At 36.0% G+C, this 8,838-nt stretch overlaps 1 non-coding gene across 1 annotated transcript; it reads right to left on the bottom strand.

The window, feature by feature from the left end:
* Positions 1–8,090: 8,090 nt before the first annotated feature.
* Positions 8,091–8,197, bottom strand: LOC126008384 (U6 spliceosomal RNA). The gene has a single exon (XR_007495719.1). It is a non-coding gene; the product is annotated as a U6 spliceosomal RNA (small nuclear RNA).
* Positions 8,198–8,838: the final 641 nt, after the last annotated feature.

The raw sequence follows: 8,838 nt of genomic DNA, 5'->3' as shown, positions 1-8,838 counted from the left end.
TGGCCAATTCACCCCCTACTGTTATCCTGAATTATTTCATCTAGATGAGGTGTTGTACATACTACTGGTAATTTAGCGAGCTGATAATAGATGCATGCCATTTTAACATTACAGCAGGGAGCCCCTGTCTTGCTTTTTCAGTTCATAGCACTGTTACTCAATGTAACACCAATTAATAGTTAAATGATAGAGTTTCAACTCATAGATAAAAAGCTGGGAATATGTCTTTTATGCCTCAGTCCTGGAGCCTGTGTTGTTATGATATTTAATCAGCTCCAAGTCCAGGGTATTCTCCTGGAGCAGTGCTATTACTTGTAAATAAGTACAACACTGAAGCTATTGCAAATCTTAGTAACATCTTTTATATTAAGTTTTGTTTTGATACCTCTCCTAGTTCCTCACTCAACAACCTCTTTTAATATAATCGAACATGGGGTTTTTAAAGGACCTTTTTGTTCAATGTAAATTTGGATTGATGTGAAAAAGACAATCATTAATAATAAAATATTAATTTTCAAAAACAATTATAATATTTCTCATATTATGACAAGTTTGATTAAGCATATTACAAGTTTTTCTATCTCAAAGAGGGGTAGAATATTTTTTCTGGATATTTTCCTACAGGGGAGGTGGCAGAGAAAAGGAGAGAATACAAGAACCCTTTTGACAGAGCTTTCTGGTAATTCAAGAATTGTGAGTCCTTATTAATTTCTTCTGCCCTACTTTCTTCTGCCCTTCATTTCTTGGATGACTGCATATCCAACAGATATGACTTCATATCCAAAAGTTATGGTCAAAAAACAATTCACTATAACAAACTACTATTTGAATGGATAACTGCTTTTTACATTTTAAAACACATAGTTATTTAAAGAAACTATAGTTTTGCTATTGCAAGAGTTTCTCTGAAGTAATGCAGCCATTGCTCAGCTAATTTAGTAGTAATAATCAGATTATAACATAACTGAGTTTGTTCATTAATATTTTAAAAATATTGATATTTGAAACATTAAATAAGCCTTTATACCTAGTGGTAATTATTAAGTACTGTTGCATATAGAAAAATACTTTCATGTTTCAAGGCACCAATTATTTTATTGTTTCTCCTAGCCAGATAACACTGTACGTAGTTTAAAGTTGTTTTGATATATTGTGATCAATAAATCAATGACATGAAAAGAAAAAAGACATACTACAAACTTGACTGAATGAGGACTTTAGAAGTGAGATTAAAATTCAGATTTTCTACAATTAGATTTTCATTTCCAGTTTTCTCAGGAGAAAAGTGTAAATGAGTTAATAATTGAAGACTTATTTTGTCATTCAGAGACTTAAGTGCAATGTAGTTTATTCACTGTGGAGTACTAAAATTTATGTGATACAAATATTATATTTTTATTTATGTGATTAAATGTATTTCCTATGAATTAATTAAAGTTAAATAAATCTAAGATATTTATAATTGTAAGCAGTAGTTTTATCCTCAAATTCATCATGGATAATAAATTAAAAAATATTTTGTATTAATTTAAAACTTTAGTAGGTTTATAAAAGATAAGTTTATTAAAACTAATGGACTAAATAATCATAATTATAATGATTGCTACATGCTATTCATCATTAATTTGAAGAATGACCAATATATAAGTTTACATATAAACCTTGATTACAAATACTACTCCAAATATATATATTTTCTTCATATTTTATTGTATAAAAAACACATGACTAGACTTTTAATATTGAGATATTCTTGATATTGACAATAATATATTATGATCTTGTCTGTAAGCTTATTGTTAATTAAATTCTAAAATACTTGAAAGTATTAATTTATTATTAGAATATGATAAAAATGCTCTCTGCAGAAGCTTCCATGGTAGACTGAGTTGAGTCTACCCTAGGTCCATGCGTCTCTGTAGTACGGATCAACAGAGCCACTGAACTTCGCTGGATCTCAGACGCCAGCACCCTTCTGCCTCTCTTCTCTGCTGTCCTGCATTTTCGGCCTGATTTCATCCTGGGTGCCGCTCATCTGCAGCCTGCTTTCCCGTGAACCTACATGGAGCCTGCCTTCCCATGAGCCTTCCGTGGAGGTGAGTCCACACGCCCGGAAAGGGAGGAGCCAGAGGAGCACGGTTGCTCCGCTCCCCTTCTCTACGGTGCACATCATTTAGCCGATGAATACAACTACAACACGTAGAAAAACCCGCAATACAAGTGCGACAATGGGGAAACAACGCGGGCCAGTGCCAGACATAGAGAATGAAGATGGCAACTCTGATGACTTGAGCCTGACCAACCACCTAGTCAGTCTCTCAGATAAGGAGTTTAGAGTTGCAATATGGAAGATGTTCAAAGAACTCAAATAAAGTATAGAAGAGAACACTAATAAGAATCAAGAGAATATGAAGATAGAAATGAGAAAACTCCAAACTGAAATTTCAGATCAAATAACAGGTCTGAAAAACTCAGTAGATGAATTGAAGAAAAACATGATTGAGCTTTCCCACAGGTTAACAGCAGCTGAGGATAGAATCAGTACACTGGAAGATAAGATGCATAACAATTCCATACAGCAGAAGAAATTAGAAAAAAACCTCAAAGCAAATGATCAAACAATGGAAAAATTACTCAAAGAATGGGAACAGATGAAAATAGAAGTCTATGATAAGCTCAATAGAAACAACTTAAGAATCATTGGAGTCCCAGAGACTCAGGAAGAAAATCTCCAGGAAGAATCAACAGTCAAGAACATCATTAAAGAGAAACTGCCAGAGCTAATGAATGCATGCGATCAAATCCTGCATGCCCGAAGAGTGCCAATTAAAAGATACCCCAGAAAAAACAGCCCAAGACACATCCTAGTCACAATGACGAATCCCATAGATAGAGACAGAATTCTGAAAACAGCAAGATCGAAAAGAGAAATTACATTCAAGGGAACATCCTTGAGATTTACTGCAGACCTGTCACCAGAAACACTCAAGGCCAGAAGGCAGTGGTGGGACATATTGACAAAATTCAATGAAATAAATGCTTCGCCTAGAATACTGCACCCAGCAAAACTCACTTTCAGGTTTGAAGGAACAATACATAGTTTCACAGACAAACAACAGCTCAAAAACTTCATAGACTCAAAACCATTCTTAAAAGAAAAACTGAACGGCATACTTTAAGACAAGGCTTACCAACAGACACACCAAACTTTGATATAAAGATGGCACTAACTCCCAGGACAATTCTTTCTCTCAATGACAATGGACTAAATGCACCAATTAAGAGACACAGAGTGGCTAAATGGATCAAAAAACTCAATCCAACCTTCTGCTGCCTACAAGAAATGCATCTGAATAGTCAGAACAAACATAGACTCAAAATAAAAGGCTGGAGAAAAATCATCCAAGCAAATAATACCCATAAAAAAGCAGGAGTGGCCATACTAATATCAGATGATGCAAACTTTATACTTAGGAAAGTTGTAAGGGACAAAGATGGACATTTTGTATTAATCAAGGGATATGTACAGCAGGAAGAAATCACCCTCCTAAACATATATGCACCAAATGAGGGGCCAGCAAAATATTTAATACAACTGTTGACAAATCTGAAAAATAATATCAATAACAACACAATAATTGTGGGAGACCTCAATACGGCATTATCAACATTAGACAGGTCAACCAGACTGAAATCCAACAAGAATATACTAGACCTGAGGAGAGAAATGGAAGAAAGAGGCCTAGTAGATATATACAGGACACTCCACCCCCAGAAGCCTGGATATACATTTGTCTCTAATGTACATGGGACACTCTCCAGGATAGACTACATGTTAGCACATAAAACATACCTCCATAATATCAAGAGGATAGAAATTTTGCAGGCTGCCTTTGCTAACCACAAAGCCCTGAAATTATATGTGAACTACAAAGGGACACAGAAGAAAAACTTTAACACCTGGAAGTTAAACAGCCTCATACTGAATAATCAGTGGGTCCGAGATGAAATCAAAGAGGAAATCAAAACCTTCCTGAAAACAAATGACAATGGAGACACAAACTATCAGAACCTATGGGACACAGCAAAAGCAGTACTGAGAGGAAAATTTATAGCTTTGCAAGCACACATCAGGAAAGAAGAAGGGGCATACCTGAATAGCTTAATAACACAGCTCATAGAATTAGAAAGTGCTCAACAAAAGGATCCAAAAATAGGGAGGCAGAAGGAAATAACAAAGCTGAGAGCAGAAATCAATGAAGTGGAAACCCGAAAAACCATCCAAAAGATCAACGAAAGCAGAAGTTGGTTCTTTGAAAAAATAAACAAGATTGATAGACCACTGGCAAACCTAACAAAGAAAGAGAGAGAGAGAAGCTTGATAACTCGTATTAGGAATGAAAAAGGAGAGATCACTACTGATATGGTAAAGATTCAAAGGGTAATCAGAAACTACTTTGAGAAACTCTATGTCACTAAAAATGAAAACCTAGAAAAATGGATAAATTCTTGGAAAGTTATAATCTTCCACGATTGAATGAAGAGGATGTAGCATATATAAACACACCCATTACTATTGAGGAAATTAAGACAGTAATCAAATGTCTGCCCAAAAACAAAAGCCCAGGCCCAGATGGATTTATTAATAAATTTTTTCAAACCTTTCAAGAGGAACTACTACCAATCCTGGCAAGATTCTTTCATGAAATCGAAAAAACAGGTAAACTTCCAAATAGCTTTTATGAAGCCAACATCACCTTGATACCTAAACCAGACAGATATGCTACGAAAAAAGAAAATTACAGACCAATATCACTGATGAATGCAGATGCAAAAATCCTCAACAAAATCCTGGCAAATAGGATCCAATGCCTCATTAAGAAGATCATCCACTACGATCAAGTAGGTTTCATCCCAGAAATGCAAGGATGGTTTAACATCCGTAAATCTATCAACGTAATACACAACATCAACAGCAAGAAAAATAAAAATCACATGATCATATCAATCGATGCAGAGAAAGCATTTGACAAGGTCCAACACCCATTCTTGATCAAAACTCTCAGCAAGATGGGAATGGAAGGAACCTTTCTCAATATAGTTAAGGCTATCTACCTCAAGCCAGAGGCAAATATTGTCCTAAATGGAGAAAAACTGAAAGCCTTTCCTCTAAATTCTGGCACAAGACAAGGCTGTCCTCTCTCACCACTCCTATTCAACATAGCACTGGAAGTACTCGCTATCTTGATTAGGCAAGAAAAAGATATCAAGGGAATCCAGATAGGAAAGGAAGAAGTCAAGCTCGCACTGTTTGCAGATGACATGATACTCTACTTAGAAAACCCCAAAGACTCTACCAAAAAGCTTCTAGAAACAATAGACTCATAAAGCAAGGTGGCAGGCTACAAAATTAACACACAAAAATCAATGGCCTTTCTATACACCAATACTAATAAGGAAGAAATGGACATTAAGAAAACAACCTCATTCACTATAGTGCCACACAAAATCAAATATCTTGGAATCAACTTGACTAAAAATGTGAAGGACCTATACAAAGGAAACTTTAAAACTCTGCTCCAAGAAATAAGAGAGGACACGCGGAAATGGAAGCACATACCGTGCTCATGGATTGGCAGGATTAACATCATTAAAATGGCAATACTCCCCAAAGCACTGTACAGATTTAATGCGATCCCCCTAAAGATACCCATGACATTCTTCAAAGAAGTGGATCAGGTACTTTTCACATTTATTTGGAACAATAAACACCCTCGAATAGCTAAAGCAATCATTGGGAAAAAGAATATGGGAGGAATTACTTTCCCCAACTTTAAACTTTACTACAAAGCAATAGTTATCAAAACAGCATAGTATTGGAATAAGGACAAGCCCTCAGATCAGTGGAATAAGCTTGAATATTCAGAGAATGTTCCCCAGACATACAATCACCTAATTTTTGATAAAGGAGCAAAAAATCCTATATGGAACAAAGAAAGCCTCTTCAACAAGTGGTGTTGGCACAACTGGGTATCCACTTGCAAAAAATTCAACTAAGACCCCAGCTAACATCATGTACGAAGGTAAAATCCAAATGGATTAAAGACCTCGATATCAGACCCAAAACCATAAGATATATATAACAACATGTAGGTATAACACTCCAGGACATTGAGACTAAAGGCATCTTCAAGAAAGAAACTGCACTCTCCAAGCAAGTGAAAGCAGAGATTAACAGATGGGAATATATTAAGCTGAGAAGATTCTGCACCTCAAAGAAACAGTGCCCAAGATACAAGAGCCACCCACTGAGTGGGAGAAACTATTCACCCAATACCCATCAGATAAGGGGCTAATCTCCAAAATATAAAAGGCACTGACAGAACTTTACAAGAAAAAAAAACATCTAATCCCATCCAAAAATTGGGAGAAGAAATGAACAGCCACTTTGACAAAGAAGAAATACAAATGGCCAAAAGACACATGAAAAAATGCTCCACATCACTAATCATCAGGGAGATGCAAATCAAAACAACGATGAGATACCACCTCACACCACAGAGAATGGCACACATCACAAAGAATGAGAATCAACAGTGTTGGCGGGGATGTGGAGAGAAAGGAACTCTTATCCACTGCTGGTGGGAATGCCGTCTAGTTCAACCTTTATGGAAAGTGATATGGAGATTCCTCCAAAAACTGGAAATCGAGCTCCCATACGATCCAGCTATACCACTCCTAGGAATATACCCTAGGAACACAAAAATACAATACAAAAATCCCTTCCTTACACCTATATTCATTGCAGCACTATTTACCATAGCAAGACTCTGGAAACAACCAAGATGCCCTTCAACAGATGAATGGTTAAAGAAACTGTGGTACATATACACAATGGAATATTATGAAGCTGTCAGAAGAGATGAAGTCATGAAATTTTCCTATACATGGATGTACAAGGAATCTATTATGCTGAGTGAAATAAGTCAGAGAGAGAGAGAGAGAGAAAAATGCAGAATGGTCTCACTCGTCTATGGGTTTTAAGAAAAATGAAAGACATTCTTGCAATAATAATTTTCAGGCACAAAAGAGAAAGAGCTGGAAGTTCCAGTTCACCTCAGGAAGCTCACCACAAAGAGTGATAAGTTTAGTTAGAGAAATAACTACATTTTGAACTGTCCTAATAATGAGAATGTATGAGGGAAATGGAGAGCCTGTTTAGAGTACTGGTGGGGGTCGGGTGGGGAGGAGGGAGACTTGGGACATTGGTGATGGGAATGTTGCACTGGTGATGGGTGGTGTTCTTTACATGACTGATACCCAAACACAATCATGTATGTAATCAAGGCGTTTAAATAAAGAAATAAAAAAATAAAAAAAGAAGAAAAAAGAATATGATAAAAATGTAGGTGTCAGAAATGTAGTAATTCTTGTATTTTATTATTATCACTATTCAAAAGTTCAGTTAGAAAATACTTATTACACAAATTCCATAGTTATATCATCAGTATTCTTATATGTCTAATTAATGTGGGAAGATTTACTGATACTAAAAAATAAATTTATTTTTCCTATTTTTAAAAGCTGTTTCTTGTTAAGATCTATCTAGATTCTACTCAAAATTTACAAGATCAGAATTTAATAATACGTATGCAACTATAGTAACTTTTTGCTATTTTAGTCAAGGGAGAAAGAAAGTAAAGCATCAATGGCTTTTATTTTTTATATATTTTTTTGTTTTTTGGGTCACATCCGGCAGCACTCAGGGTTACTCCTGGATCTATGCTCAGAAATCCCTCCTGGCAGGCTAGAGGGACAACATGATATGCTGGGGATTCAAACCACAGTCGTTCTGCATGCAAGATAAGCACCTTACCTCCAAGCTATCTGTCTGGCCCCAATTTTATTTTTTTGCATTAAATACCTTATTTATTAAAAATTAAGACTTTTTTGCTCCCATCTGATGAAAATTTTTGTTCTCTTACATGTTATAATGTGAGTCCTTTAGCTCATTTGTCTCTTGGCTTTCAATTACACGCTTGCCTTTTCATGTTTTCTTTTTACTTATTTTTTTCTTTTTCTTTTTCTCTTTTAATATGTAATGCTTCACGAATTTGCATGTCATCCTTGCGCAGGGGCCATGCTAATCTTCTCTGTATCGTTCCAATTTTAGTATATGTGCTGCCGAAGCAAGCACTTTTCCTTTCTTTCTTTTTCTTTTTTTTGTTTTTGTTTTTGGTTTTTGAGTCACACCCGGCAGCGTTCAGGGTTTACTCCTGGCCCTAGGCTCAGAAATCGCTCCTGGTAGGCTAGGGGGACAATATGGGATGCTGGGATTCAAACCAATGTCCTTCTGCATGAAAGGTATGCAAGGCCTTACCTCCAGGTCTCTCTGGTCCCCCTCTTTACTTATTTTTAAATCGTATCATATATAAACACCATGGTTACAAAATTGTTCATATTGAATTTAAGTCATATTATGTACACCATCATTCACTAGTGCACATTTACCATGATAATGTCATCATTTTCCCTTCCCCCTTCTACTGGCATGCCTCTGGGCAGACATTTTACATAATTCATTCTTTCTTCTGCTTTTATTTTTCTTTTAGACAATGTGGTTTGATTTACTATTGTTAATGAAGGGATACCTTGTTTATTACTTTATCTCCTTTTGACACCCAGTTCCGTCCAGAGTAATCAGTTCCTGCTCTCAGAGTGGACAGGGTCTAGACTCTAAGTGGACCATTCTCTACCCTGTTTCCCCACTCTTTGTCAGTTTCCTACCACGGACTTGTTCTCCTTGCAATCATCTCATCCCTATTGATTCTAGATATC

The sequence above is a fragment of the Suncus etruscus genome, chromosome 4 (genome assembly GCF_024139225.1).
Source record: "Suncus etruscus isolate mSunEtr1 chromosome 4, mSunEtr1.pri.cur, whole genome shotgun sequence".
Lineage (NCBI taxonomy): Eukaryota > Metazoa > Chordata > Mammalia > Eulipotyphla > Soricidae > Suncus > Suncus etruscus.
This window is presented reverse-complemented; position numbering and strand designations above follow the sequence as displayed.